A 10,062-nucleotide genomic window follows, 5' to 3' on the forward strand; every position below is an offset into this window, starting at 1 on the left:
ATGCTGGGATCTCTCTTAGAGAGATCCTGGCATCAGAGAGTCGACGACAACAACCTTGTATCAATCCTGATTCGGTTGATGGAGCGTTGTGGTAAGTATATTCTAACACCACTTTCGTTTCCGATCAAAATCGTCCATCGTTCAACTTAATTAATGTTTTTGAATATCATAGGTTTGATCGGAATGATCAGTTGGTTGAGAGTATCAAAACGATCTACCGTTCTGATTATCATGGCCCATGGCGTAGCATCTCTCGGGTCCCGCAAGATGTCTTGGCACGATGGTTTGCTGCTTTTGCGGTATTGTCTTAACTTGTTCGTTTTTTGTTTAATATATCTTTTTTAGTATTAAATAACTAACACATATTGTTTAAAGCAATCTTATTACTGGGATCCTTCTGTGCATGATATCGTCCATCGTGCGTGGAAGGATTGTCTCGGTGCGAGATTGCGAGATAACCTTTATAGGTTGAAATTCTTGCGGAAGAAGCCGGACTGGATTAGTTTAGACATCTGGGCGCAGCTGGAGGTAATATGGGATTCAGAGGAATCTCAAGAGAAGAGTCGGATCGCATCGACGAATCGAAAGGCGAAGTCTGCTTCCGACCGTGCCCCAGGAACTCACACTGCGGGGAGAAGATCGTTTGCTAAAGTTGCTCTCAATATTGTAAGTATTTTGTGAAAATTGATTTATTTGTTTTTAAATTTTACTAATATTTTTGTATAACTTGTTTAGGCCGAGAAAGAAGGCGTTCAACCGTCTGCTCTGCGTGTCTTACAAGACACGCATCGTCGATCGGATGGGACGTACGTAGATCATCGTGCCCAAGAAATTGAAGAGGCCATTCAATCGAAGATTACCGATCGAATGACGATGGACGAGAGCAGCGGTTCAACGCAATTGACTCCGCAGGAAATCAACAGCTTGTATCTCGAGGTAATTTTTGTATTTTAAATAATATAACAGGTTAGAGTTTAAATATTATTTACATATTGTTTTGAAGGTCGTTCCTCCCGATGCGAAAGGTCGGATTTACGGGATTGGTGCGTTGGCGAGTCAGCTCGGGGGTGGTGACGCATCTTCGTCGTCTGTGGTACGTCATGTATCTCTGACGCGTGAAGTCGAGGAGCTGAAGAGAAAACACGAGGAGACTTCTGCGGAACTTGTAGCTGCTCGGGAGAAGATTGCTCAGTTTGATGCAGCTCAGGCGAAGATCGCTCGGTTAGAGGAGATGATGCAACGTTTTATGCCTCCGACCGATTCCGCCGGTTCGTCTGCTCCGAGTCCCGCCGTCAATCCCGATCCATCGGTTCATCAAGACGAGCAACATCCCCAAAATCTCGATGATTTTCCGGACAATTTATTTCGTTAGATTTCAGTTTTGTAATATATAAAACAATTTCGGTTTTTTTTTCAATTTGTAATATATAAAACAATTTTCAAATGTATAATTATTTTTTAAAACGAAATTTTTTATTTTTTTTTCGGAAAAAATTTCTTCTCCGACGGATTATTCCGTCGCATACGGAATAATCCGACGGATATCTTTTATAAAACAATTTTCAAATGTATAATTATTTTTTAAAACGAAATTTTTTATTTTTTTTTCGGAAAAAATTTCTTCTCCGACGGATTATTCCGTCGCATACGGAATAATCCGACGGATATCTTTCGTCGCTCGTCGAAGCAGCGACGGAACTATCCGTCGTTATAAGCCGTCGCTAATTTGCGACTATTATCTGACCAATCCTCCCGTCCCTCTTTGCGACTATTATGCGATAGATGATCCGTCGCATTATCCGACGGAATTACGACGGAAATTCCGTCGGTGAGAGCGACGACTGAACGACGGAATTTCCGTCGCGTTTACCATGGAAAAACGACGGAGTTTTCGTCGGTCATATCGACTAGATTGCGACGGTTAGTCCGTCGCGTTTACCGGTGGAATATTCCGTCGCTAAAAAACGACTGAGTTACGACGGGTTTTTCCGTCGCAAATATGCGACGGATGCACGACCGGGATGTGTTTGCGACAACCATTAACGGACGGAACTTATTCCGTCGATGTCCGTCGCAAACTGAAAATACCGATGGAATTTTCTGTTTTGTGCGACGGATATTTCCGTCGAAAAATAGAGTGTTTTTTGTAGTGCAAGGGGTCTCTGACATGACCTGGGAACCCGAGGCAGAGATGCGTAGTAGTTATCCGCACCTTTTTACTTGAGCGTTGTACGAACTCCTTTTATATGACGTTCGGTTGTATCAGACTTATGCTTCGGATGACGTGGCAATATGGATTGTGTTTTGGTGATAATATCGAGTACGAGAAAGTATTGATGATATTATGCGATTCCGAATTCGAGGACGAATTCTTTTAAGGGGGGAGGATTTATAATACCCCGAAACCCGATTTGAATATTTAATTATTAAAAATAAATAATTAAATAGAGATATCACGAAATCACCAAAAGTGATGGTACAATATCGGAGAGATGCACGAGGATCGTCACGTGCGGAAAGGACCGAGAAAGAATGAAGAAAAGGAAAAAAGAAAAAAAAACAGGCTGGTCCGCCGGACCAGGAATGGTCCGCGGCGGACCAACCACTCCGTCGGAGTCAGAACGGAGCGCGCGGACTGGGGAAAAGATTGCAAAAAAAAATACCTGACCCCGGTCCGGCGGACCGGGAATCTGGTCCGGCGGACCGGGAATAACAGATTCCGCAACTTGTCAACTTGCCACCTTGGGACGCGGAATTCGCCGGATTCTGGGACCCGCTTGCTGTCCAGCCGCCTCCCACGCCTCGAGGACATTGCAGGCTCGCCTATGGGCTTGGGCTTGAGCCCACGAACCAGTGCAAGGGGAGCTCGGGGAGACCAAGAGGGACGTGCCCAGACGTGTCCCTAAGCTTCTCACGTCGTGTGGAGCCACGAGGAACGCACACAAGCTCGAACAAACTCAAGAACAAGCTGAGTGGCTTGAGTTGGATTTGTGAGATCTCATTTTCAATGTGTGGTGGTCCAAATCGAGATTTCATTGCGTATTTGAAGTTTAGAACATGTTTAGGGATGTCAAACTACGTTTTAAAAGAAAACTCGAGAGAAAACTCGGAAATGGCGAGGAAGAAGAGAGTTCCAGTCCCGGTCCGCCGGACCACACCGTGGTCAGCTCCGGACCGAGACTGGAACAATACACGCGCAGTCAGCCAGACCAGGGAAAGCACGGCGAACCGAGAGAATAACACGTCTGGTCCGGGGCTGACCAGTCCTGGTCCGCCGGACCAGACGTGTCGGAGTAAAGGACACACCGGCAGACTGAGAAGGAACGGACCAAAGGGGAAAGAGCGGACCAAGGGAAGGAGTCGTCTGGTCCGGGGCTGACCAGTCCTGGTCCGCCGGATCAGACGTACTCCGACAAATCTTGCACCGCCTGACCAAGAACCGACCGAGATAGGGGAAGAATAGGCTGGTCCGGGGCTGACCAATCCTGGTCCACCGGACCAGGCTTGTTTTCCCTCTCGGACCGACTGACCAAGGGACGGAGCGGACCAGGGGAGAAAGAAGACTGGTCCGGCTGACTAGAACTTGGTCCGCCGGACAAGGATCCGAGAAAAATGGGAGGAAAATCTAATTTCGACCGGGAAAAAGGAAACGGCCAACGGGGTTGGCCCGGGCCTGACCAGACTTGACCGTGGACAAACCAACCCCCACCAGAGGATAAGACTTCGCGATTGGGATCAATCGAACCGAGTTCCGTTAGAACATTGCGTAGCGTAGTGAGATGTGCGATATCGAAATACGAGTGATCGTTGTGTGATTGTATGCGGGTAGAATTTGCATGGCGTTAAACGGTAGCTCGGTAGGGACCGGATACCGTGATACGTATGGTTGTACTATGGGGATGTTGCACGTTGTGTGCCATGTGTGTACCTCCAAAACCTTGCACACAAGAGAGATCGAGATCTCTAGTCCTAGCAGACAAGTTCCAAGGTGTTGGAATCCATCCCGACGTGTGGATACGTGTAGAGGGCGAGGTAATTTCCTGCCTTTCGTGATCAGACGTGTTCTTCGATTGATACAGGCCCCGGATCGATTGAGGTAAGCGTTCTAACATTTCTACGATTCATCAGAAGCATGGTTCTAGGGTTTATTAAATTTTTGTTTTACATCCGCTGCGCAAACCCTAGAATCGATCTCTTAGGAATAGGATTCGCTCTAGAGATCCCAGGAAACCCAACAATGCGATGGCCAACGTCACGCGAGTGACGGGCGTGGATTCGCCCCTGGTCATGGACTTGACCAGGGTATACGGCTAAGCCCTATGGTGGACTCCATACGGGCGTGATTGTGATTGTTATTTACGTGCTTACTGTGTTTTACTTATTGCATGTGTTTTTATGGAAATGTCGACTGTACCGTTCTCGTTGGGAACGGGATTTCCGGGTTCAACCCGGGCTACTCACTAAGCAGTTGTGCTTAGCCCTCGTGGTTTACATTTTTCAGATCACGAGGATTACGTCTAGCGCATCCGGCAGACGACGACCTGAGAGAGGCAACATCATGTACGGGATTTACATTTTGGGTTACGAGACTTGTATTTCCCGCATTTTGTACGGTTAAATTATAACTATTCGGACATGTGTTGTTTTGTGATACTGATCGCCTGTTGTATTTTTCGCTCTTACTATGGTTTATTTAAAATGTTTTTTTGGATTTCGTACTTTTGCTTCCGCATTATTATTATTTTATTACTATTGTCCATGTGGCACAGCCCTATACTGTACACGGGTTACGGGTGTCACAAAGACCGCCGTTGGTGCGGCCTTCAACCGCTATTCAACAATTAGTGGTTTGGAATATAAATGCATCTTTCTTATAAGGAAGGTATAACAAATTAAAAAGATAGAGAAATGCGAACTAATTCATGTTGCACAACATATATTGATAAACTAACTGCTTGATATATGGTCGGATCCCATAAGCGGAAATTGGTGGCTCCTAACCAATAATCGCCAAGTCGGGTATTGGCCGAATTCTCTCTTTCCATTTCTAAAGGACTTGGCATCAAAAGCGGTATGGGGAGGAGAGATCAATAATCTAAGGAAGAATGGGCGACACACTTCCACTTGCATGGGAAGTGGCCGCTTCGTGGAGGATGGTCGTGGGAAGGCGACTTTAATAAGCACTCCAGCGGAACCTGAAGAAGGAGCCCGAAAAAGGCTTTCCCTTCGTCACTGACAAGGGATGTTACAATTTACATTACAACCGTCTTGACCCTATATTGGGATCACACCTCTTCTTCGGTGGAATTGGTCAAAACTCTAAATGCCTTTGAATGAACTTCTTTCTATGATGTATCCAGAAATAAATTGAATGATTCAATATTTTCTCTTTAGAGCTATATAAACTTATATGTATATATGTATGTATATAACACAAAATTAGGTGATTCAACTGGTAAAGAAAGGAGCGAAACTTACTTCTAATACATGTTTGAGTGTCCATTTAGAGAGCGAGCGTCATTCACATGCACTTCTCCTATCTTTTTAAAGATTCAGTTGCCATGAAAGTTGTGACATCCGTAACCTGTATTCCGCTTAGAGGTTGTGCCACCTGGACATGTAAAATCACAATTTAAAAATTCCAAAATATAAAATCGCGAAAAAATTAAAATCATTTATTTTAAATATAATTCAAAGAAAGATATTATAAAATATATTAGTACGTTTGCACACGTATGCAAAGATGTCAATAAATAATACGCGTGGTGCGAAAACTATAATACAAAAGTCTAAAATCACCACTCTTGATTTTCAAAAGCGAAATGCGTTAAAGATAATTAATTATACATGATCTAGAAAGTGAACTGTCACCAGGTCTCGCGTCTACCTCAGCCACTACTCTTGCTCATTATCTGAAATGTTTCATAACAACGTCCCAAGCTACGTGCTTAGGAATGAATTCGGGTGTAATCCGAGATTTATATTTTTATTGAAAATGGCCAAACAATAACATCAATATTATATATACATGTGAGGAGATATATCAATCAAATCAATCATCATTGAATCAATCAACAATCTCAAACAAAATATGTCAATCATCTCTATGTGTATCTCACACGTAGGTAAATACAATAACTCGTTCATGCCCGTGTCGAACACGAGGAGCAACAGTCCACGCAAAATCGTTTGCGAGGTCCTCAAGGGATCTTCACACTCCTCATCGGTCATCGATATCACAGCTCTGGGTACCGATCATCCCCATATCCACTCCAGACATCGGTCTCCGATGCTGCTGATTATTGAGCGAAGTAGCTCTATGCTAACTCCCCTTCGCCGATCATTCCACCTCGGAAAGTACTCATCAGACCCGAACTCAAGACTTTCAGAGTATATCCGTACCACCTCGTTGGGGGATAACGCAACTATTCGGGTCTCAAGTTTATTTGGCAATCAACCGGTGACATACGCAAACCTAAAGTTCGTTCCATGGCCAATGGAACATTAGCGCGATTGCCAAAGAACTGTACATCCTCGTCAAGCATTCGGGTGATACACGCAAACCTGAATGCGTAAGTCGCATGACGCCAAAGCCATTTATCAAGGAACGATGGTGCAATCGTAGATCGTCACAATCACAATCACGTCTCCCACAAGATAATAATCGATCTGGATCAGATCGAATATCATACCTCGAAGATTTATAGATAAGGGAATCATCAAGATAAAACTCAAAACCCATCTACAATTCACACACTGAACAATACCCGAACCCATCCGAGTAATGTCAATGCTATGCCATCTACCCTAACAAGATTCCCCAATCACAAGCGGTCATACATTATTACTTACCGTACATACAATCAAACATAATTTGTTTTAAATTTGTTCTTACTTATTTTACTTATTTATTTTATATTTTATATCATTGGTCCGACCAAACTAGGTTCTGATCCGTCCGAATAATCACTTCGGCTCGTCCCGGGATTGATTCTTACCTGGTCATATCGCTTGGCCGAACTAGTGTGGTCCATTTCAAACCGAATCTAGTCATATTTTGGTTAAAATTTGGGTTTGAGGTTAGACCAATCAATCCTATTTCTAAATTGTCCGTTTCATTATTTATTTATTTATTTTTATTTATTATTTTTTCTACACTGGATCGGTGCATTTTTATCTATTTATTTTTCCTTTACAACAATTTTTCTTTCCTTTTTTTTAACTAGACCGAACGGTCTGAGAGTAGACTGTTGGTCTAAATTTTATCTTTATTTTCTTGTTCAATTTTTTTCATTTCTTTTTTTGCAACCCAAGTTTAGAAATTAATATTACATCAAATTATAAGTTCGATAATTTTTAGGGTTTTTTCCCTATTATATCAAATTACAACCGAACAGACTACTACAACCTCACTTGTCACGAACAAACTTTATTCGAGATAGGTAGTCATAGTGTCTTACTAGAGTCTGCCTATGATTTGTATAAACGGAATGAAGATTTCGGGTTATACTGCTATATCAGATGGACCTTCATGGTTTATGTAACAACACAGTTTTTCAAAAAAAAAAAACTTTGGACCGTCCCGTCCAGACATCGCGGACCGGACGGACCATGACCAGACTGGAACGGACGGACCCGACTGTCGGGAGCGACCAAAGTTGCGATTTTGGCTGAAAACGACGTTTACCCATCAATCTTCGACAAAAATCCCAATTTTTCAACCCTTGGAGTCCTATGGCTCAATCATACCGGTCTAAGTCCGGATTTTTCATTACAAATCACCCAAGTCTGAGCTTCCCTTAACCATTCTCTCTCTTCGTTCTCACTAACTTCAATCCCGAAATTCTCTGTCAAAACCGAAGGATTCCCACCCAACTCGACTTCAATAGACCAAGAGGAGCATCACCAATCTTCCTATCTGTTACCTAGAACACGGGATTAACCCGAGGTGAGTGAATTCGAGTTTAATTCGGAAGTTTATTGACATGGGGTTTTGGGTTTTTGTGTGTTTCATGTCAAATTGATGTTTGATTCGTGTTCTACATGAAATTATATGAGTTCTGATGAATTGCCCATAGAGAATCATGCATGTTTGAGTATTTTTTATAAGATCCGAATACTAGAACATCCGGTCTGAGGTCAGATCGTCCGTTCTAGGTCTGCAGAAGAAAATACGAGGTCCAGAGGTTGAAGATGAAGTTCAGACCGTCGGTCTAGACAGTCTGGACCGTCCGTTCTGCACAAGGCAAACCGTCCGGTCTGGACATTTCAGAACGTTCGTTCTGAACCAATTGGACCGATCGGTCTAGAGTAGGCAAAAAATTAGTCCGGGCGGTCTGAGGTCAGACCGACCCGAAAAAAAACTAGATAAGACGAATCCAATATTACCCCGGCTCAAATACTGAAAAAGTGAAAAATGTAAAATAGACCGAAAATACAGGCCAGACCGGACCCCATGTAGTCTGGACCCAAAATGAATAACATGTAAGGTTAAAAACCACGAAATGAACCAAACTGGTTATCCGGGCGGACCAGAACCAGATAGGTGATACCGGAGGTATAATTCGGTAATATGAATAGAAAGACTCAAAGAAAATATATAAATAAATATAAAAGACAAGCAAAAAATGCATGTATAGTAAATAAACTATATAAATGTGTGTGTGTGTATTTGCTTTCCTTAGTCCCATGAGAATAGAACTCCGGGTAACGCCCGAGTTCACTCTCTAAGCAATTAGCTTAGGACGTTGTTACGCAACGTTTCAGGTCGTGAGCAGCAGTAGTCGCGGGGCGAACATCGGAGATCTGGGTGACCTGTCGACTGATCACGTATAATTATATATTTATGATATGCTTACGCTTTTGGAAAAACAGTTTATATTATATCGGTGATAGACTTTTACGGTTTGTAATAATTTTATCGCTACCACTCGTTATATATAATTACCTACAGAATAATGTATCGTATATGTATGTATGAATTTTTTTTTCTTCCGCTAACTCTAAAAATAAAAGTTTTAAATTCCCGCGGATTTTTGGAAATTGAGTTTTTATTTTTAATTATCCATGTGGTGCAACTTGTATTGCGGGATACGGGTTTCAGGCGTTACAATTTTGGTATCAGAGTAGTTCCTTCCACGGGGAAAGAATGTGCTCGCATTTTCACTGAAATTTGGGGATGGGTAAAGATGATTTTTAAAGATTTTATAAAAATCTAAGCATGATCACCAGGTTCCGATATTGAATAAAGTTTCTTGTCCGCAGTAGCTATGCCTCTAGAACGTGTTGCACCTGCACAATGACTTGAAGGACTGAAGGCCCCTCTACCGAATAATGATATGGTGGAAATGCAACCGTTAGTTTGTATTATTCCAGGGAAACATCTGGTAGTTGTTGGTTTAGTGCTCTATGATGTACTGTTTATGAGCTTTCTTTAGATACATTCGATGTATTAATACTTTCTATGGTTTTATGAGAGTATTTGATTCATTACATGTTCTTGCGTACTAGATCTGTTATGAAATCCATGTATCATTATGAATGATACTAAACTCCCTAGTCTTGTGTCATTATGGGAATGATGACATAATAAGACTAGTATGATGTGTGATTGATGATCATAGCGTTGATCATAGGTATTGGATACGATCACTGTCATAGGTATTCGTTGGAGAACGGAATACTAGATTGACCCGCATGAGATTGTCACATGGACTAGCGTCATGACTTGAATCTCATATGGCGGTTCCATGATTGGATCCTAAGACCTGAGATATCTACGGAATCCAACATGAGGAGTTGCGTGCTTTGAATACGTCAAACGTCCTGCGTAACAGGAGGACTATAAAGGCGTGTATCAGGTACGAAACAAATCATGTGCTGGATTGTAGATAGTCAAGACGGAATTTATACCTCTCGTAAAAGAGAGAGATATCACTGGGCCCCTCGTGTGAGCGAGACTGTAGAAATGTGTGGCCGCACTATAGACGAACGTCGTCTATTTCAGACAGTCGAACTCAGTGAACGAGAAAGCAGTCGAATCAGATAAGGTGGCTTGTCCAT

The sequence above is a fragment of the Tarenaya hassleriana genome, unplaced genomic scaffold, assembly GCF_000463585.1.
Source record: "Tarenaya hassleriana unplaced genomic scaffold, ASM46358v1 Cleome10, whole genome shotgun sequence".
NCBI classification, from domain to species: Eukaryota; Viridiplantae; Streptophyta; class Magnoliopsida; order Brassicales; family Cleomaceae; genus Tarenaya; species Tarenaya hassleriana.